Source organism: Lithobates pipiens, unplaced genomic scaffold (genome assembly GCF_037356315.1).
Source record: "Lithobates pipiens isolate NorthernLeopardFrog02 unplaced genomic scaffold, aLitPip1_a1.2 Scaffold_8, whole genome shotgun sequence".
Lineage (NCBI taxonomy): Eukaryota > Metazoa > Chordata > Amphibia > Anura > Ranidae > Lithobates > Lithobates pipiens.
Genome location: NW_027507903.1, coordinates 372,101,260 through 372,123,656, shown reverse-complemented (window position 1 = coordinate 372,123,656; position 22,397 = coordinate 372,101,260). Strand labels below are relative to the sequence as shown.

Below are 22,397 nucleotides of genomic sequence, written 5' to 3'. Positions count from 1 at the left end.
TAATCACACACGTGGGTTGGACTTTTGTCTTTTTTTAACCTCACCTACTATGTAACTATATGTAACTATGTAATTACGGCTTGTTTTTTGTCGACCCCAGCCTCAATTTGAATGGTCATGGCAATGGGCTCACGAAGGAAAATTTGTTTGAAAAGTATTGTTGGGCTTTTCTGGTAAAGATTGATCTCGGATTTATATGATCTAATCGAGTACTTACTATTTACATTTCATTTGTATGCCCTTCCTTCTGTAAAAGCATTTTTGTCCCTCCAAAATGTCGTCTCCTTTTTCTGTAGAATATTTTTGTTCAGTATTGATAGATGTTCGTTTAGTCTGTAGTTTGGAGTGTAGCGGTCTTTAAAAGGTACCAACGCCAACTCCAAAACACTGATTTCTTTATCCAATAACTCAATTTGTTTATTATATTCCTTTGTGAGAATGGACATCATCTCCTGTGAACATCTCTGCAGATTCCTATTCTTTTTTTACATTTTTCACTAATTTGTTCTATATTTGGAAAATGTTTAATCCATAACCCATACTGGTTAATTTTATCCTTGGCATAGCAATCAAATGATCTAATATGCCTAAAAAGTGTGGATTTTTTCTCAAGTATTTTATTGAGTTTCTGAAAAAGGGAGGATATTTGAGTCTCAATCTGATCCCCTTGTTCGAAATCAGTTTTGTAACCAGACATTAAGGTCACCCATTAATCACCTTGAAAAATACAAATTTTTACACAATAGTAACAATATATACATAGAAACAGCCAAACTGTAGCTCACTTATTTACAACTCCCATGTGTTAGAGAGAGAGGGAGCAGCACTAGCAGCTCATATACATGTGTTATTCCATTCTCTTTCCTCATATCTAAGATCCTCTAGTCCCTTTATTAGCTTTGTTGTCCTTCTCTGTACTCTCTCCATTTGCAGCACATCCTTCCTGTTGAATGGAGCTCAGAACTGGACAGCATACTCCAGGTATGGCTGGACCAGATTTTTGTAGAGTGGGAGAATTATCGTTTTATCTCTGGAGTTAATTCCCTTTTTAATGCATGCCAATATTCTATTGGCCTTGCTTGCAGCAACTTGGCATTGCGTGTCGTTACTGAGCATGTCGCCTAATAGGACCCTCAGGTCATTTTCCAGCCTAGATTCCCCCAGAGGTATCCCCCACCCTCCAGTGAGTAGATTGAATTCATGTTGTTGCCACCTAAATGCATTATTTTACATTTTTCTACATTAAATCTCATTTGCCATGTATTTGCCCACCCCATTAATATGTTCAGATCTTTTTGCAAGGTTACCACATCCTGCGGAGAAGCTATTGCCCTGCTTGAGTTTGTGAGATTAAGCTGTTTATCCCACCCTCCAGGTCATTTATGAATAAATTAAATAGGATTGGTCCCAGGACAGAACCCTAAGGGACCCCACTTTCCACATTGGACCATTCCGAGTACTCCCCATTTATCACTACCCTATGAACTCGCCCTTGTAGCCAGTTTTCAATCAAGGTACTTACCCTTCGGTCCATGTCTACTAACCTTAACTTGTATATTAAACACTTGTGGGGAACTGTATAAAATGCCTTTGCAAAATCCAGATACACTATGTTTACGGGCCTTCCTTTATCTAGATGGCAGCTCACCTCCTCATAGAAGGTTAATAGATTTGTTTGGCAAGAACGATTCTTCATGAATCCTTGTTGATTACTGCTAATGATACTGTTTTCATTACTAAAATCTTGTATATAGTCCCTTATCATACCCTTCAAAAGCTTGCATACTATTGATGTTAGGCTAACTGGTCTATAGTTTCCAGGGATATATCTTGGTCCTTTTTTAAAGATTGGTGCTACATTTTTTCTCCAATCAGCTGATACCATACCAGTCATATAAGACAAAAATAATTCCATAGCTCAACTCACCAACCAGTCTGCTGACCAACCAAATTAACCTGTCTAACCGTCTGTTAAAAGCAGGGGTTTAGTTAGCACACATTTGCAAACGCATGTGAAAGCTGCAAGGCCTCGTCATGGCACGGCATGTGTTGCTTGTAGTCTTAACACTACAAATTTATAAATGTCTCCACAGTGGAAGCACATGCATGGGATGGATAGATGTGGGACAGGTGAGCCTGGAGGCTGCCCAAGCCCCCTTAAACCATACCAGTCAGTAGACTGTTCATAAAAATTAGGAACAACGGTCTGGCAATTACGTAACTGAGTTCCTTAACCACTTGCCTACATGGCACTTATATCCCTCTCCTGCCCAGACCAATTTTCAGCTTTCGGTGCTCTCACAGTTTGAATGACAATTACTCAGTCATGCTACACTGTACCCAAATTAATTTTTTGTCCTTTTTTTCCCACAAATAGAGCTTTCTTTTGGTGGTATTTGATCACCTCTGGGTTTTTTTATTTTTTGGGCTATAAATGAAAAAAGACCGGAAATTTTGAAAACAACAAGCTGTGGTGCAAATCATAAAAAATTGATCACACCTGATGTACTGGCGGCCTATCTCATTTCTTGCGACCCAAACAAGTCAGGAAAGTACAAATATCCCCCAAATGACCCCTTTTTTGAAAATAGACATTCCAAGGTATTTAGTAAGAGGCATGGTGAGGTTTTTGACATTGTCATTTTTTCCCACAATTCTTTGCAAAATTAAGATTTTTTTCCTCACAAAATTGTCATTTTAATAAGTTATTTCTCTCACATGGCATGTGTATATAACAAATGACACCCCAAAATAAATTCTGCTACTCCTCCTGAGTATTACGATACCACATGTGTGGGACTTTTCCACAGCCTGGCCACATAGAGAGGCCCAACATGCAGGGAGCACCGTCACGTGTTCTAGGAGCATAAATTACATGACTACCTATTGACTACCTATTACACTTTTGAAGGCCCTGGAGCACCAGGACAATGACACGTGACACTGAAGTGGCACTGATACATGGCACTGATGACACGGGACAATGATGTGGCACTGATGACAGATGCCACTAATATGTGGCACTGATGACATGTGACACTTATAACAGATGGCACGTGACACTGACAGGTGGCACTGATGACAGATGGCACTGATGACAGATGCCACTAATATGTGGCACTGATGACACGTGACACTGATATGGCACCGATGACAGATGGCACTATGTGACACTGATGACGCGTGGCACTGATGACAGATGGCACTAATGTGGCACTGATGACAGATGTCACTAATACGTGGCACTGATGACATGTGACACTAATATGTGGCACTGATGACAGATGGCACTAATACGTGGCACTGATGACAGATGGCACTTATACGTGGCACTGATGACAGATGGCACTTATACGTGGCACTGATGACAGGTGGCACTTATATGTGGCACTTATGACACATGGCACTAATACGTGTCACTGATGACAGATGAAACTAATACGTGGCATTGATGACACGTGACACTGATAACAGATGGCACTTTTCACTAACAGGTGGCACTGATGACAGATGGCACTGATACGTGGGACTGATGACATGTGACACTGGTATGGCAATGATGACAGATGGCACTATGTGACACTGATGTGGCACTGATGACAGATGGCACTTATACATAGCACTGGGGACAGATGGCACTGACAGGTGGCACTGGGGACAGATAGCACTGACAAGTGACACTGGGGACAGATAGCACTGACAACAGGTGGCACTGGGGACAGATGGGACTGGGGACAGGTGGCAGTGGGGGACAGATGGCACTAACATTTACTGTGTGCACTGTATTTTATTTTTTATTTTTTACACTCACAGGCTGCAGCGGTTCATCTCTCCCTCCTCCCCTTCTGTCTCTGTGTGAGGAGGGAGAGTCGGTGATGAGAAAGGATCTCTTATGTTTACATATGAGATCATCTCCCATTGGACACGCCGATCGCGCTGTAAACGACCGCTGTGATTGGCGATTTACAGCGATCTGTGACTGGCTGTGTCCAAGGGACACGGCCAGCACAGAACTTCCCCGATGCGCGCTCGTGGGAGCCCGCATTGCGGAAGTAAGCAGGGACACCCTACCTGTACTGCGGAAGTAAACAGGGACGCCCTCCCTGCATGGCTATAGCGCGGGCGCGAAGTGGTTAAGGACCCTCGGATGCAAGCCAGATCTGGTCCTGGTGACTTATTTATGTAAATTTTGCTTCCTGTGATGTGTCATGAGGATGAACATTGCAATTTTGGTTACTGAAGCCCCCGTTTCCCTTGTGAAGACTGAAGAGAAGAATACATTCAAAACCTTTGCCATCTCACCATCTTTTGTAACCAGAATTCCTTCATCATTTTTTATGGGGCCAATATGACCTGTCCTCCCTCTTTTACTATCTATGTACTTTTTCTTACTCTCCTCCACTATGTTACTTTCATGTTCTATCTTAGCTGCCCAAATTATACCCTTACATTTCTTATTGCATTCTTTCTACAGTTGGAATGCTGATGATGATTCACTCAGCCTTGAATTTTTTGAAGGCCTTCTCCTTTGCTTTTATATGAATTTTTACATTGGTGTTAAGCTACCCAGGGCTTTTATTAGCTCTTTTGAATTTATTACCCTTTGGGATGCACTGGCTAATACCCTTTTTTAATATGCTCCTAAAGCACACACATTTTTCCTCCGTGTTCTTTGTTCCTAACATTTTATCCCATTTAGTATCTTTTTTAGTATCTTTTAGTAAGGAGCGTCGTTTCTGGAAGTTGGCTCTTTTGAAGTGTCTTTGTATTACCCTTATGTTTCCTATTTGTGTGATTTATGCTGAAACAAATTGACCTGTGACGAACCTTAGATGAATGCGCGGTTCCTTCTGCCCAGTCTATGTCTGGATAATTAAAATCCCCCATTATAATGATACTTTCCATCCTTGCCGCCATTCCGAACTGTGATAGGAGGTCCGTCTCCCCCTCCTGCCTCAGGTTAGGGGGCCTATAGCATACTCCAAGTAGTAATTTCTCCTTAATTTCCTTCCTTTGTAACTACCCATAAGGATGTCATCCCTCACATTCACCTGTATATCATTTTTGATATACAGGCATACCCCTCCCCATTTGTTAGGCTTTTTTAGGCCTTTTATTACAATTAAAGCATTCATACTTCTGAAGATTGGAATGCGGTCCCCACTTTTGCACATATTTTGTGACATGGTGCATTATCCTGATGGAAGTAGCAGAAGATAGGTACACTGTAGTCATAAGGGGGCGGTAACAATACTCAGGTAGGCCATGGTGTTTAAATGATGCTCAAATGATGCTCAATTGGTCATTATTTAATATACATCTACTCAATACTGTACATAATTGATCGATTACATCTGATAACTAAACATATATACTAATAGGATTAGCTGGGACTCCCACCCAGAACAAACCCTCAGGAAGTACCAACCCTAGTGGGAAAAGGGACACTGTTGGTACATTCAAACAATAAAGGACACAAAAATCGAAATTAAATAAATTATATATATACATACATATATACAAGTACTCTGGATTAACATCTTTCACCTGGATTCACACTACTATTATTATTTTTTTCTGTATGTTATGTAGACATGTCACTGGAGAAGTGATCGAGGGGGTGTACATCTCACCTAGGTTGCTACACAGTGTGAGATGGTAAATCCAGGATGGATCAGTTTCTCAGCAGCGATATGCTGCTGAGTTGTTATTTAATTTTGCCGGGCCTGGGTTTATATGGAATGGCAGGTAGGTTTGGTAGAGGGACCTGTCATTCCACATCCCCCGATCCAGTTCTGGGTTTGGGATCAGGTGAGCTTGGATCCTAATTAGCCTGGGAAGCTAAAGGCTCTGTAGGGTCTGCAGGTGATCGCTCTCAGCCAGGGAATGAACAATCTGTGTGTTGAAGGAAGCTGCAAGCACAGCCACTGCTGGAGCTAAAACTCACCCTGCGATATCCAGGCGAAAGACGCTGTGTTTGTAAGTGTCAGATAGGTGAGCAGAACCTGTTAGTAAGCGCCCAGCCGGGCTAGGACTTTTATTTTTGTTGTACTTAGAAAGCACGGTGTTGCTGTATATTTTGTTTGCTGGACTGTTTGTACCACGAATAAACGCCAAGATCTGCTTTATAAATTCCAAGTCTGCTGTGAACTGTGTCCAAACACACCCTACCCCGGGAAGATCCCTTACAATTGGTGTTCGAATGCGGGCAAAGTCGGTTGCTAGGGGCAACGGTGTGGACAGACTTGGCTACAGCTGCTTATGTCTTGGGTGAAAGCTGCAATGACACTCCAGGAACAGTCCAGCAACATGGAGGAGATGCTGAAGCAGTTTATGCAAGTGAGTTTGCAACAACAGCAACGACATGAACAGTCCATGGCTGCACAACAGCAGGCTCAGATAGAGGCCAATAGACGACATGAACAGTCCATGGCTGCACAACAACAACTTATTGAGCACCTGATAGCAAATCGAGAGGCGCCTGTGGTGATGGGAGCCGCTCCAGAGATTTTTTCTGGGAGAAGGACTGTGCAGAAAGCGCTGCAAAAGATGACTGCTGAGGACGATGTTGAAGCCTATCTAACAGTATTTGAGCGCGTGGCTGAGCGAGAGAAGTTACCAGCCGCTGAGTGGGCAGAGGTAATTGCGCCCTATTTAACAGGTGAACCTCAAAAAGCCTACTATGACCTCAGTGAGCAAGAGGTTAAGGACTATACTCGGCTAAAAGAGGAGATACTTGCCCGACTAGGAGTTACTACTGCAGTCCGTGCCCGGAGGGTACGCAACTGGAGCTACAGTCTGGACAAATCAGCGAGGTCCCAGATGTATGACCTAATCCATTTGGCAAGAAAGTGGTTGGAGCCAGACACTTCTGCTCCTGCACAAATCCTAGAGAAGGTCGTGATGGATCGCTACCTCCGAGCGCTTCCTACTGACTTGCAACGCTGGGTGGGACAAGGTGATCCTAAGAATGCAAACGAACTTGTCAACCTTGTGGAGAGGTTCCAGGCGACTGAGGACTACCTCCGTGATGTTCCTGCAGCATCTTCACCTCCCCGGAGCGCCAGATCTGTGCCGTCAGCTGGTAAGAGACTTCCATCTATTGGGGGAGTGTGGAGGGGTGCTGATGGGGGGAAAAGGGCTCAAGTGGTGTCTCAGGGACAAAAGACTGGTGATGGTCCCGGGTGGCTAAGGGGCTCTGAAAAGGACTCCTTGCCAAAGAGACCAGGACCTATCCAGTGTTGGAGATGCCATGAGGCGGGACACGTGTCGGCCCATTGCCCTCTTACCTCTGAACCCATGGAATGTGACGCTAGCCGGCGTCAGTCGCTATTTGCGGAACCATCTTGTGCTGCAGTTCCTGGACTAGAGACTGAACCGCAAATCTGCGATATTACAATCAATGACTTTCCTGTTAAAGCGTTAATGGACTCAGGAAGCCTTGTAACCTTGGTGCATGCTAGCCTGGTGACTGGGGACTTAGAGTCTAAAAAGCATATGAGTGTTGTGTGCATACATGGTGATACAAAAATGTACCCTATAGTGCTGGCTAAAGTCGGGACTGAACAAGGCACCGTACAATATGAAGTGGGTGTGGTTAAAAACCTCATGCATAATGTAATATTGGGGCGCGATTTTCCATTATTCTGGGCTCTCTGGGAAAAAAGAAAAATCCCCAAAAGGAGTGAGGATACCTCTAAGGGGGTTGCCTTGTCCACTGTGAATGATAAAAGTATGCAGGATGAAAATGATTGTTTTCCTTTACAGGTCCTGGCTGGGGAGGAGGAGGCTCCTCCCACTGAGCAAAATATACTAGACTTAGAGGTGTCTAGAGATAATTTTGGGGCTGCACAATTACAGGACCCCACTCTCAAAAATGCGAGAGAGCAGGTTGCTGTAATGAATGGGGTACCTCAGGAACCAGATGCTGAAAAAAGATTTCCACATTTTTCGGTAACTAATGATCTTTTCTATAGGGTTAATAAGGTTAAGGATGAGATTGTGGAACAGCTTCTGGTACCTAAGTCGTACCGGCGTCAGGTGCTTGACATGGCACATAACCATGTTCTTGGGGGACACTTGGGGACTGACAAAACGCGAGAGAGGGTTCTCCAGAGGTTTTTTTGGCCGGCCATATATGATGACATTAAAAAATACTGTGAGTCGTGCCCCACATGTCAGGTTAGTGCCCCAGTGTCACATTTTCGCAGTCCTTTGGTTTCGCTCCCTATTATAGAGGTGCCTTTTGAGCGTATTGCCATGGATTTAGTGGGTCCCATTGTAAAGTCAGCTAGAGGACACCAGTATATTTTGGTAGTCCTGGATTATGCGACCCGCTATCCTGAGGCTGTACCCTTAAGAAACACTGCATCTAAAACAATTGCACGTGAGTTGTTTTATATGTTCTCTAGGACTGGGATCCCCAAAGAAATCCTAACTGACCAAGGTACGCCATTTATGTCGAAAGTAATGAAGGAATTATGCAGACTATTTAAAATCTCACACATCCGTACCTCTGTGTACCACCCCCAGACGGACGGATTGGTGGAGAGATTTAATAAAACTTTGAAACATATGTTGAAGAAAGTGGTGGCAAAAGATGGTCGTGACTGGGATCATTTATTACCCTACCTCATGTTTGCTATTAGGGAGGTGCCCCAAGCGTCCACAGGGTTCTCACCATTCGAGTTGGTCTATGGTCATCACCCTAGGGGTCTACTAGACATTGCAAAAGAGACATGGGAGAATGAGTCCACCCCATACAAGAGTGTTATTGAGCATGTAGCACAAATGCAGGACCGTATAGCCACTGTAATGCCCCTGGTAAGGGAACACCTCCAGAGAGCTCAAGAGGCCCAAAGTAGAATTTACAACCGGTCCGCAAGAATCAGGACATTCAACCCAGGCGATAGGGTCCTTATACTAGTCCCCACTGTTGAGAGTAAATTCTTGGCGAAGTGGCAAGGTCCTTATGAAATTGTTGAAAAGATCAGTGAGGTGAACTACAAGGTGCACCAACCAGGTAGAAGGAAGCCTTTCCAAGTTTATCACATAAACTTGATCAAGCCCTGGAAAGACAGGGAATCCTTGGGGGCGACAAATACTGTTAATAATTTGTCACAACCAATCCCTCCAGTCAAGGTAGGTGATACTCTATCAGTGTCACAGAAACAGGAGGCTCAGGAATTTTTACAGAAAAACAAAAACAAGTTCTCTGACCTCCCAGGGCGTACACACCTCATCCATCATCACATTGAAACTGAGCCTAGAAGCAGAGTAAACCTTAAGCCCTATAGGATACCCGAGGCACGTAGGGAAGCCGTATCTGCCGAGGTAAAACGTATGCTTGCTCTGGGGGTAATTGAGGTGTCACAGAGTGAATGGTCCAGCCCAATTGTGCTAATCCCAAAGCCCAATGGAACTTGGAGGTTCTGTAACGATTTCAGAAAGTTGAATGAGATCTCCAAGTTCGATGCGTATCCTATGCCCAGGGTAGATGAGTTGATTGAGAAGTTGGGTAACGCCAGGTACATAACCACCCTCGATCTCACAAAGGGCTATTGGCAGATTCCACTTTCTGACGAGGCTAAAGAGAAAACTGCTTTCTCCACCCCTGATGGGCTATTCCAGTATGTAGTGATGCCGTTCGGGTTACATGGAGCGCCTGCAACTTTCCAGAGGTTGATGGACTTGATTCTGCGACCACATCGTGATTACTCAGCCGCCTACCTCGATGATGTGGTCATTTTTAGCCCTGATTGGGAAAGTCACCTCTGTAAGGTACAGGCCGTGTTGGATGCCATAAGTGATGCAGGGTTGACCATAAATGCCGAGAAGTGTGCTCTAGCCCTAGAAGAGGCCAAATATCTGGGCTACATTGTTGGAAGAGGATTGGTTAGGCCACAGCTAAATAAAATTGAGGCAATACAGAATTGGCCTAGACCCCTGACAAGGAAACAGGTTAGAGCTTTCCTGGGTATTACGGGTTATTACCGTAGATTTGTGCCGAACTTTGCCTCAGTTGCTGCTCCGCTAACTGACTTGACAAAGGGCGGAAAGACAGCAATGGTCACGTGGACCCCAGAGGCCGAGGAGGCTTTCCAAAGCCTTAAGTCTGCCTTGTGCCAACCACCTGTGTTAGTTACCCCCAATTTCAAGCGAGAATTTCTGGTCCAGACAGATGCCTCTAACACAGGCTTAGGTGCAGTACTCTCACAAGTAGTGAATGGTGAGGAGCATCCGGTGACGTACTTGAGTAGAAAACTAACCCCGGCCGAGAAAAATTATGCCATTGTGGAGCGAGAATGTTTGGCAGTGAAGTGGGCCCTAGAATCTTTAAAGTATTACTTGCTAGGCAGGAAATTCAAGTTGGTGACAGACCATGCCCCCCTAACATGGATGAAGTTAAACAAGGAGAGAAATGCAAGAGTGACTAGATGGTTTCTCTCCCTACAAAACTTTAATTTCACTGTGGAACACAGGCCAGGGAAATTACAGGCAAATGCTGACGCATTGTCAAGGGTAAGTTGTCTGTGGGGACAAAAGGCTCAGCCCTCCGGTCTGAAAAAGAGGGGGGGGATATGTAGACATGTCACTGGAGAAGTGATCGAGGGGGTGTACATCTCACCTAGGTTGCTACACAGTGTGAGATGGTAAATCCAGGATGGATCAGTTTCTCAGCAGCGATATGCTGCTGAGTTGTTATTTAATTTTGCCGGGCCTGGGTTTATATGGAATGGCAGGTAGGTTTGGTAGAGGGACCTGTCATTCCACATCCCCCGATCCAGTTCTGGGTTTGGGATCAGGTGAGCTTGGATCCTAATTAGCCTGGGAAGCTAAAGGCTCTGTAGGGTCTGCAGGTGATCGCTCTCAGCCAGGGAATGAACAATCTGTGTGTTGAAGGAAGCTGCAAGCACAGCCACTGCTGGAGCTAAAACTCACCCTGCGATATCCAGGCGAAAGACGCTGTGTTTGTAAGTGTCAGATAGGTGAGCAGAACCTGTTAGTAAGCGCCCAGCCGGGCTAGGACTTTTATTTTTGTTGTACTTAGAAAGCACGGTGTTGCTGTATATTTTGTTTGCTGGACTGTTTGTACCACGAATAAACGCCAAGATCTGCTTTATAAATTCCAAGTCTGCTGTGAACTGTGTCCAAACACACCCTACCCCGGGAAGATCCCTTACAGTTATTAACGTGTAGCCCTGCTTAGCCAAAAGGACTATTGAATTGAACGTTTGGCTCACTGTTTAAGATGTTTTGTATTAATATAGCAGTTGCTTAGTTTGATTAGGATTATGTTTACACCTAAGCGCTGGAAAATCCCCTTTCTGATGCTCGGTTGATGTACCATGTCTAGATGCCTAAATGCATTGAGTTGCTGTCATGTGATTGGCTGATTAACAATTTGTGGTACAAAGTAATTGAACAGGTGCACCTAATTAAGTGTCCAGTGAGTGTATATATGAGTATAGGTATTAGGGGATTCCTACGAACTTGCATTATCTGCACGTATCACCAGAGATGCAACAAGCCTCTCAAAATCTAGGAGCCTCTGTGGAAATAAAAAGGGTTTCTTTTGAAAAATACCTAAAATGGTTGTAAAGGTAAAGAAATATTGCTGCAAGCCACTCTGTTCTATCAATCTACCCTACCTAGATCTTTTATGGCTGGTCACGTGACCTCCGGCGACTCTCCTCACCCGATCTTACCTCCCCCTCTCGTGTCAGCCAGGGAGATAACTTGAGCACTGTGCTGGCTGCTCAGGTCATGTGACCCGCCATAAAAGATATGAGATAAGGTATTTACAGCCATAGTTCTATAAAAAAAAAAACATTTACGCAGTGTATCATAGATTGATAGAACAGAGGGAATGGCAGTAATATTTCTTTACCTTTACTGCCAGCTACTGATAGCAGCAGGAGGGGGGGGGGGGGGGGGGGGTGGAGACGGCTCACACACACACAGGAGCTGACAGGCAGGGAGGGGGGGAGGGGAAAGGAGGGGGAGCGAGGAGAGCAGCAGGATGACAGAGTCACATAAATTGACCACTGTAGTCATGGTTTAGCAGCCATGATTACTGTGGACAGCCCACATGGGGGGGGGGGGGGGCTTTGAGAGGAACAGATTAGACAGCACAAGCATAAGGGAACAGGATTTTTATTTTGGGTTACAACCTTTTTAAAGTGATATTAAACCTGTTTTTTTAATGAAAATAACAAGCATGTCTATACTTACTTGCTCTGTGCCATGCTTTTGCACAGAGCAGCCCGATACTCTTCTTCTGGGCCCCCCTTGTGCTCTAGGCACCTCCTCTTTGGCCCCCATGCATGCTCTCTCCTGGGACCTGCCCCTGCTCATGTGTCACAGTATTTAATTGACAGAAATTTGCCCAATGAAGCGGGAAACAGTGGCGGTAGCCGCTGCTTTCATGCAGATTGCTGGATTAGATCAGGCTCAGGTAAGGAAAAGGGGAGGGGGGGGGGCTGGAGGGGAGCGGCAGCACAGAAGAGTTTTCACCCTAATGCATAGAATGCATTAGGGTGAAAAACCTTAAGTGTCAAGAACCACTTTAATGCTGGTAAGAGTTACTTTCTGTGCTCATATCTTCTGCTGGCATTTTATTACAGAGTAAATGGCAAACTCTGCTAATGCCTAACATTTTTTCAGTCCTGCAAAGAGTGTCCATGGGAATTAATTGCCATCGCTATAAATTAGGCAATATGGATCATTCACAAGGACACAGAGGGCCATACAACATGAAAAGCATATTTCTGCACCCAAGAGTGTACAGCCATCTGTACAAATCAATGATAGACTGTCTGTATTCAAGTAAACGCACATTCAAGCATTTACTTTGTTTACAGGGACAAATGTGTGCGCGCGGGATACAGACAGTTTGCACCCAGGGCTACCCATCCATCCTTGTATGCAAGTAAATGCTTAGATGTGTGTTTACCAGCATACAGCCACACCCCATTGTAGATCTGTACAGTGAGCACCCAAACAGTTATTATTACTGAGTGCAGGGATGCACTTGTTTTTCAAGGTGTATGTCTCTACTTCAGTGGGAATGGGCCCATAAGTTCAAATGTCAATATGCAAAAAATCTGAAAATAGTGAAAAAATACACATGATATAAATATAATGTATACTGAAATTCTACTGTATCAAAAAAATTAAAATGTTCGCATTTACCCAAGATTCAGCCCACTTAAAGTATTTTTCAGGTATTGCTGTTTTTACCCCTTAGGCTACTTTCACACTGGGGAGTTGCGGGCACTGGTGCTAAAGCGGCGCTATATTTAGCGGCACTTTAACGTCGTTTTAGCTGCACTATGTGGCCGCTAGCGGGGCTGAAAAAGTGGCGCTTTGCAGGCAGGTTTCAGTTGTTTTTTATGGGAAGGGGCGGGCTTTCACACTGGAGAGACAGCACCGGCTGTTTCAGGGCACTTTGCAGGCGGGTTTGCAGTGCTGTCCCATTTTTTTCAATGGGAAGGGGTGCTTTAGGAGCGGTAAATACACCGCTCCTACAGTGCTCCAAAGATGTGGCTTGCAGGACTTTTTTGACCGTCCTGCAAGCACACTAGTGATGGCCGAACGGTTCGCCCGGCGGTCGTTTCGCGGCGAATTTCCGACTTTCGCCGTCCGCGGGTTCGAACGCCTTTTTCCGTCGTTCGCCCCGGCGGACTTACGTGTTTAATGTATACAAGAACTTTAACCTTTCGTGACACGTTTATCATGTGTTACAGGACAACCAATTGAGACATGACAGCTCATGGACACTTGGACATTCCCCCTAACCTATAAATACACCCGATCCGGTGGCCATTTTACATTCTTTCTTCTGTCACTGTAGGGAAAGGATCCTGTGTGGAGTAGGGACAGAGAAAACGCTAGCTATTTGGTACACAAAAGTTCTTTTCAGGACTGGTATAGGTGTTAGGTCAGCAGCCTGAGTTTCTTTTGTCAGTTTAGATAAAGGGACAGAGCGCTGTATGCTGCTATTTTAGGGACAGCTCAGCCAGATTAGTCTTTCTTCATCATCATCATCATCATCATCATTAGCTGTTACTATCAGGTCCACAAAAGAGCTGTTCCAGCTAATCGTTCCAGCCTACTCTTTTTTGCCAATTTGTATAGGGACAGGCAGGAAGCAGTGTGTCAGGCAGTGAGGATAATTTTAAAGACTTGCTGTTACTATTAGTTCCACAAAGGTTCTTTTCAGGACTGGTATCAGTGGTACGGTAATAGGCTTGTACACGTATAATATTCTTTCTTCCAAATATAGAAAGAATATTATACTTGACTGCTGCCCTTCTGCTGCAGTCTGCTAATCATTCACAACTCACTTGTTCCACAAAGCTCTTTATCAGGACTGGTAACTTGGTCTGTCTAGGGTGCTACGGTACATAGGCTTGGGTGCGGTACAGTCTGCTGTTCTGTAAGGACCGCTATCGGTCCACAATACATAGGGTTGCCGTGCACTACTGCTGACCGCTGCCCTATACTGCAGCAGTCCTTCAGCGGTATAGGGACTGACGCACAGTCTGCTAAACACTAATACACAACCTGCTTGGTCCACAAAAGTTCTTATAAGGACTGGTAACTTGGTATAGGGTGCTACGGTACATAGGCCTGAGTGCAGTACAGTCTGCTGTTCTGTAAGGACCGCTATCGGTCCACAATACATAGGGTTGCCGTGCACTACTGCTGACCGCTGCCCTATACTGCAGCAGTCCTTCATTGGTATAGGGACTGACGTACAGTCTGCTAATCACTAACACACAACCTGCTTGGTCCACAAAAGTTCTTATAAGGACTGGTAACTTGGTATAGGGTGCTACGGTACATAGGCCTGAGTGCAGTACAGTCTGCTGTTCTGTAAGGACCGCTATCGGTCCACAATACATAGGGTTGCCGTGCACTACTGCTGACCGCTGCCCTATACTGCAGCAGTCCTTCATTGGTATAGGGACTGACGTACAGTCTGCTAATCACTAACACACAACCTGCTTGGTCCACAAAAGTTCTTATAAGGACTGGTAACTTGGTATAGGGTGCTACGGTACATAGGCCTGAGTGCGTTACAGTCTGCTGTTCTGTAAGGACCGCTATCGGTCCACAATACATAGGGTTGCCGTGCACTACTGCTGACCGCTGCCCTATACTGCAGCAGTCCTTCAGCGGTATAGGGACTGACGCACAGTCTGCTAAACACTAACACACAACCTGCTTGGTCCACAAAAGTTTTTATAAGGACTGGTAACTTGGTATAGGGTGCTACGGTACATAGGCCTGAGTGCAGTACAGTCTGCTGTTCTGTAAGGACCGCTATCGGTCCACAATACATAGGGTTGCCGTGCACTACTGCTGACCGCTGCCCTATACTGCAGCAGTCCTTCATTGGTATAGGGACTGACGTACAGTCTGCTAATCACTAACACACAACCTGCTTGGTCCACAAAAGTTCTTATAAGGACTGGTAACTTGGTATAGGGTGCTACGGTACATAGGCCTGAGTGCGTTACAGTCTGCTGTTCTGTAAGGACCGCTATCGGTCCACAATACATAGGGTTGCCGTGCACTACTGCTGACCGCTGCCCTATACTGCAGCAGTCCTTCATTGGTATAGGGACTGACGTACAGTCTGCTAATCACTAACACACAACCTGCTTGGTCCACAAAAGTTCTTATAAGGACTGGTAACTTGGTATAGGGTGCTACGGTACATAGGCCTGAGTGCGTTACAGTCTGCTGTTCTGTAAGGACCGCTATCGGTCCACAATACATAGGGTTGCCGTGCACTACTGCTGACCGCTGCCCTATACTGCAGCAGTCCTTCAGCGGTATAGGGACTGACGCACAGTCTGCTAAACACTAACACACAACCTGCTTGGTCCACAAAAGTTTTTATAAGGACTGGTAACTTGGTATAGGGTGCTACGGTACATAGGCCTGAGTGCAGTACAGTCTGCTGTTCTGTAAGGACCGCTATCGGTCCACAATACATAGGGTTGCCGTGCACTACTGCTGACCGCTGCCCTATACTGCAGCAGTCCTTCATTGGTATAGGGACTGACGTACAGTCTGCTAATCACTAACACACAACCTGCTTGGTCCACAAAAGTTCTTATAAGGACTGGTAACTTGGTATAGGGTGCTACGGTACATAGGCCTGAGTGCGTTACAGTCTGCTGTTCTGTAAGGACCGCTATCGGTCCACAATACATAGGGTTGCCGTGCACTACTGCTGACCGCTGCCCTATACTGCAGCAGTCCTTCAGCGGTATAGGGACTGACGCACAGTCTGCTAAACACTAACACACAACCTGCTTGGTCCACAAAAGTTTTTATAAGGACTGGTAACTTGGTATAGGGTGCTACGGTACATAGGCCTGAGTGCAGTACAGTCTGCTGTTCTGTAAGGACCGCTATCGGTCCACAATACATAGGGTTGCCGTGCACTACTGCTGACCGCTGCCCTATACTGCAGCAGTCCTTCATTGGTATAGGGACTGACGTACAGTCTGCTAATCACTAACACACAACCTGCTTGGTCCACAAAAGTTCTTATAAGGACTGGTAACTTGGTATAGGGTGCTACGGTACATAGGCCTGAGTGCGTTACAGTCTGCTGTTCTGTAAGGACCGCTATCGGTCCACAATACATAGGGTTGCCGTGCACTACTGCTGACCGCTGCCCTATACTGCAGCAGTCCTTCATTGGTATAGGGACTGACGTACAGTCTGCTAATCACTAACACACAACCTGCTTGGTCCACAAAAGTTCTTATAAGGACTGGTAACTTGGTATAGGGTGCTACGGTACATAGGCCTGAGTGCGTTACAGTCTGCTGTTCTGTAAGGACCGCTATCGGTCCACAATACATAGGGTTGCCGTGCACTACTGCTGACCGCTGCCCTATACTGCAGCAGTCCTTCAGCGGTATAGGGACTGACGCACAGTCTGCTAAACACTAACACACAACCTGCTTGGTCCACAAAAGTTTTTATAAGGACTGGTAACTTGGTATAGGGTGCTACGGTACATAGGCCTGAGTGCAGTACAGTCTGCTGTTCTGTAAGGACCGCTATCGGTCCACAATACATAGGGTTGCCGTGCACTACTGCTGACCGCTGCCCTATACTGCAGCAGTCCTTCATTGGTATAGGGACTGACGTACAGTCTGCTAATCACTAACACACAACCTGCTTGGTCCACAAAAGTTCTTATAAGGACTGGTAACTTGGTATAGGGTGCTACGGTACATAGGCCTGAGTGCGTTACAGTCTGCTGTTCTGTAAGGACCGCTATCGGTCCACAATACATAGGGTTGCCGTGCACTACTGCTGACCGCTGCCCTATACTGCAGCAGTCCTTCAGCGGTATAGGGACTGACGTACAGTCTGCTAAACACTAATACACAACCTGCTTGGTCCACAAAAGTTCTTATAAGGACTGGTAACTTGGTATAGGGTGCTACGGTACATAGGCTTGAGTGCGGTACAGTCTGCTGTTCTGTAAGGACCGCTATAGGTCCACAATAGATAGGGTTGACGTGCACCACTGCTGACCGCTCACCTATACTGCAGCAGTCCTTCAGCGGTATAGGGACTAAGAGTTTTGTCACAGGGTCATTTAAAAAATGACATGCAGAGGAAGAGGCAGGCCCTTCCGCAGGGGTGGTAGGGGTAGGGCAGGAGCAACAGGCTTGAGCCAAAGTGGGAAGTTGCAGAAGGTGCGTTCAATTACTTTAAAGGATGCACCAGACTTGGTTGAGTGGCTCGCTCAGCCTTACTCTTCTGCACCCTCCTCATCCTCTCGATCTGCACCCTCTTCTTCACTCTCTGCTATGTGCACCCCCAAAGACACTACCACCAACAACACGACCACCACCACCACCACCACATACCTTCCGCTTGAGTCACTGGAATTATTTTCCGATCCATATCAAGAGGACATTTCTGATGCGCAGCCACTCTTGGTATTGGATCAGGAAGAGGAGGTAGCAACAAGCGCTACTCAGCAGTCTGACGCCAGTACCCAGATCAGCCCAAGGAGGAGGTTGGTCCCCGGTGTTGCTGCCTACTCTACTTATAGCGGTGGGGAAGGTGACGTTGATGATGACGTGTCTAGTGATGTCACGTGGGTGCCCACAAGAGAGGAAGAGGAGGGGAGTTCAGAGGGAGATATGGACCAGCAGATAGGGAGGAGAAGCAGCAATGACTTACATTGCACAGCAGGGACAAAGCAGACTGCAAATGTATCAGGAGCGAGTCATCGACCATGTACGGTCACATCTGGCGCTCCCAGGACACCGGCACATGGCTCCGCAGTGTGGGCTTTTTTTAACGTGTCCGCTGCTGACAATAGCGTTGCCATCTGCAATCTTTGCAGTCAACGCGTTAGTCGCGGTAAGCCCAATACTCACCTAGGGACGACCGCCTTAAGAAGGCACATGAGCAGCCATCACCGAGCCCAGTGGGAGCAACGGAACACACAAAGCCACACTGCAGGCTCTCACCGTCCAGCCTCGTCTTCTACTTCTCCTTCTCCTCTCTCCTCACAATTGTCCTCCACTCCACCTTCCATCACGCCAAGCTCACATTTTTCTGCAAAAAGGCAGGCTTCCGTGGGCCTAATGTTTGAGCGTAAAAAAATGATGACGCCGGATAACCCTCTTGCCCAACGGTTGGCGGCTGGCTTGTCAGAACTCATAGCCCGCCAACTACTGCCATATAAACTGGTGGACTCGGAGGCCTTTCGCAAATTTGTGGCCATTGGAACACCACAATGGAAGGTCCCAGGAAGGAAGTATTTCTCAGAGAAGGGCATCCCAGAGCTATATGGCCATGTTCAGCGGCAAGTGAATGTATCTCTGGCACACAGTGTCGGTGCCAAGATACATCTGACCACAGACACGTGGTCTAGCAAACACGGGCAGGGAAGGTATATCAGTTTTACTGCCCACTGGGTGAACCTTCTGACGGCCGTCAAGCATGTAACCCGTGGCACCCGTGTAGATTTGGTTTTACCGCCACGGATTGCATGCAGGCCTGACTCTTCTTCTCCTCCTCCTACTCCATCCTCCTCCCTCTCCTCCTCAGCTGCCTCCTCCTTTTCCGCTGCTAGCGTCTCTTCCACTGCACCGCCCAAGCTCCCCAGAACCTATTCCACATGCCAGGTGAGACGTTGCCATGCCGTGCTGCGTCTGTTGTGCCTGGAAGCAAAGAGCCACACTGGCCCGGCACTCCTTTCAGCTTTGCGTTCACAGGCAGATGAGTGGCTAACACCGCTCAATTTGACAGTTGGTAAAGTGGTGTGTGACAACGGTGCCAATCTGCTTAGCGCATTGAAACAGGGCAAAATCACGCACGTGCCGTGCATGGCACACGTCTTAAACTTGGTCGTGCAGCGATTCCTTGTCAAATACCCTGGGGTCCAGGACATCTTGCGGCAGGCAAGGAAAATCTCGGCCCATTTCAGAAGATCTTACACGGCCATGGCTCGCCTTGCTGACATTCAGCGGCGACACCATCTGCCGGTCAGACGTCTTATTTGCGATTGCCCGACGCGATGGAACTCAACCTTCTATATGCTTGATAGGCTGCTCCAGCAGAAACGTGCAGTTAACGTCTACCTGTATGAACTCTGCGAAAGAAACGGTTCTGGGGAGCTGGGTTTTTTTTCACCGCGCCAGTGGCTGCTCATGCGCGACACATGCAGACTTCTGCGGCCATTTGAGGAGATCACCAAACTGGTCAGTCGCAGCCATGGCGCCATCAGTGACATGGTACCTTATGCCTTCTTTCTGGAGCGTGCATTGCGTCGTGTCATTGATCAGGCTGTGGAGGAGCAGGAGCGGGAAGATGAGGAAGTCGCAATGCTGGATGAATTCCCAGGGGGGGCTACTCTATCTGAGACAAGTCAACAACAGGAGTCTGATGAGGAGTCAGAGGAGGATGGTGCCGGGGCGGATGAGCAGGAGCAAGAAGAGCATGCTTTAAACCTTTCTGGGATCCCTGTTGTGCGAGGATGGGGAGAGGAGAATGAAGAGGACGACATTATCCTGGATGATGAGCAGGAGCCAGGCCACCACACCGCTTCCACTTTAGTGCAAATGGGGGCCTTCATGCTCCAGTGTTTTAATAGGGACCCCCGTATAAAAAGCATGAGGGTCAAGGACCAGTACTGGGTGGCAACGTACTTAGACCCCCGGTACAAACACAAAATGGCGGAAATGTTACCGCCGTCGCAGAGGGCTGTCAGAATGCAGCACTTCCAGGCCTTGCTTCGAGAAATGCTGCATTCTGCTTTTGCGTGCGCTGGCAGAGGAGCAATTCCCACTCCCAGAGAAGGATTTGCGGGTACCAATCCAACAGCGCCTGCAAGAAGAGGCCGGTTTGAAGATGTGTTGGTGACTTCGGATATGAGGTCATTCTTTCAGCCGACCCATCGACAGGTGTCATCCGGATCCAGCATCAGGGAACGCCTAGACCGTCAGGTGTCCGACTACATTGGGTTAACGGCCGATGTGGACGCTCTGAGGAGTGATGAACCCCTAGACTACTGGGTGGGCAGGCTTGACCTCTGGCCAGAGCTTGCCCAATTTGCAATCGAACTGTTGGCTTGCCCCTCATCCAGTGTCCTGTCCGAAAGGACGTTCAGCGCAGCAGGGGGGATTGTGACCGATAAGCGTACTCGCCTAGCTCACCACAGTGTTAACTACCTCACATTTCTAAAAATGAATGAGGCATGGATCTCGGAGGAATTCAACACATGTGATCAGTAGACCATGTATATGTCTATAAACAATTTTTGGAATCAAGCACACAGACCTTCTTAATTCATTTGGCTCACTTCCCTGACCCAAAAAAGCACACCGTACTATATGCCCCTACCCTCCTCTTTGAAGAGGTTGAGCGGTGTCATATTTCTACTGGGGCTGCTTATTATGAGGGGTTCCCACCATCCCTGTGCTGTGCTGACTTCCTCCTGGGTGTTCTTATTATGAGGGGCTCCCACCATCCCTGTGCTGTGCTGACTTCCTCCTGGGGGTTCTTATTATGAGGGGATCACACCATCCCTGTGCTGTGCTGACTTCCTCCTGGGGCTGCTTACGGTGCTGCTGTCAGCGCTGTATGTCACGGAGCTGCTGTCAGCGCTGTATGTCACGGAGCTGCTGTCAGCGCTGTATGTCACGGAGCTGCTGTCAGCGCTGTATGTCACGGAGCTGCTGTCAGCGCTGTATGTCACGGAGCTGCTGTCAGCGCTGTATGTCACGGAGCTGCTGTCAGCGCTGTATGTCACGGAGCTGCTGTCAGCGCTGTATGTCACGGAGCTGCTGTCAGCGCTGTATGTCACGGAGCTGCTGTCAGCGCTGTATGTCACGGAGCTGCTGTCAGCGCTGTATGTCACGGAGCTGCTGTCAGCGCTGTATGTCACGGAGCTGCTGTCAGCGCTGTATGTCACGGTGCTGCTGTCAGCGCTGTATGTCACGGAGCTGCTGTCAGCGCTGTATGTCACGGAGCTGCTGTCAGCGCTGTATGTCACGGAGCTGCTGTCAGCGCTGTATGTCACGGAGCTGCTGTCAGCGCTGTATGTCACGGAGCTGCTGTCAGCGCTGTATGTCACGGTGCTGCTGTCAGCGCTGTATGTCACGGAGCTGCTGTCAGCGCTGTATGTCACGGAGCTGCTGTCAGCGCTGTATGTCACGGAGCTGCTGTCAGCGCTGTATGTCACGGAGCTGCTGTCAGCGCTGTATGTCACGGAGCTGCTGTCAGCGCTGTATGTCACGGTGCTGATGTCAGTGCTCTGTATTACGGTGCTGCTGTCAGTGCTCTGTATCTCCTGCACCCTCTTGTTTGCCTACCCTGGTCCCTGACCTTCCCTCTCCTCCATTGCCTTCATTAGCTCCATAGTCCTGAATTGTCAGAACAATTTCCCAAATAAAAAAAAAATGCTTGTAGTTATCGATCCCAAATTCACCTCATACATGTATTATGCTATTGTCCAGGTGGTGGGACTACGTGCTACCCCCTAATAATTACCCCGTGGCCGCAAATTCGACCTAAAGGTTTGCGAAATTCGCCTCCCATTGAAGTCAATGGAGCCCGCGGCGAACGGTCGTTTTCGCGAACGTTTGTGTCCGTTCGCGTTTCGCGTTCGCGAAACGTCCCGTCGGAAGTTCGTCCATCACTAAAGCACACCACTCCAGTGTGAAAGCCCTCGGGCTTTCACACTGGAGAGACAGCAGCAGCTGTTTCAGGGCACTTTGCAGGTGCTATTTTTAGTGCTGTAGCGCTTGAAAAGGACCCCAGTGAGAAAGGGGCCTAAAAGTTGAATTCAATTTGAGATTTCACATGCTTTTAGATACATTCTAAGTGTATGACCTAAC

The 22,397-nt window shown here is 47.1% G+C and overlaps 1 protein-coding gene across 2 annotated transcripts in view; it reads left to right on the top strand.

Annotated features, from left to right (window-relative positions):
* LCP2 (lymphocyte cytosolic protein 2) overlaps positions 1-22,397 on the top strand; it is a 398,083-nt gene that overhangs the window by 182,563 nt on the left and 193,123 nt on the right. The gene's annotated exons all lie outside the window — the stretch shown is intronic.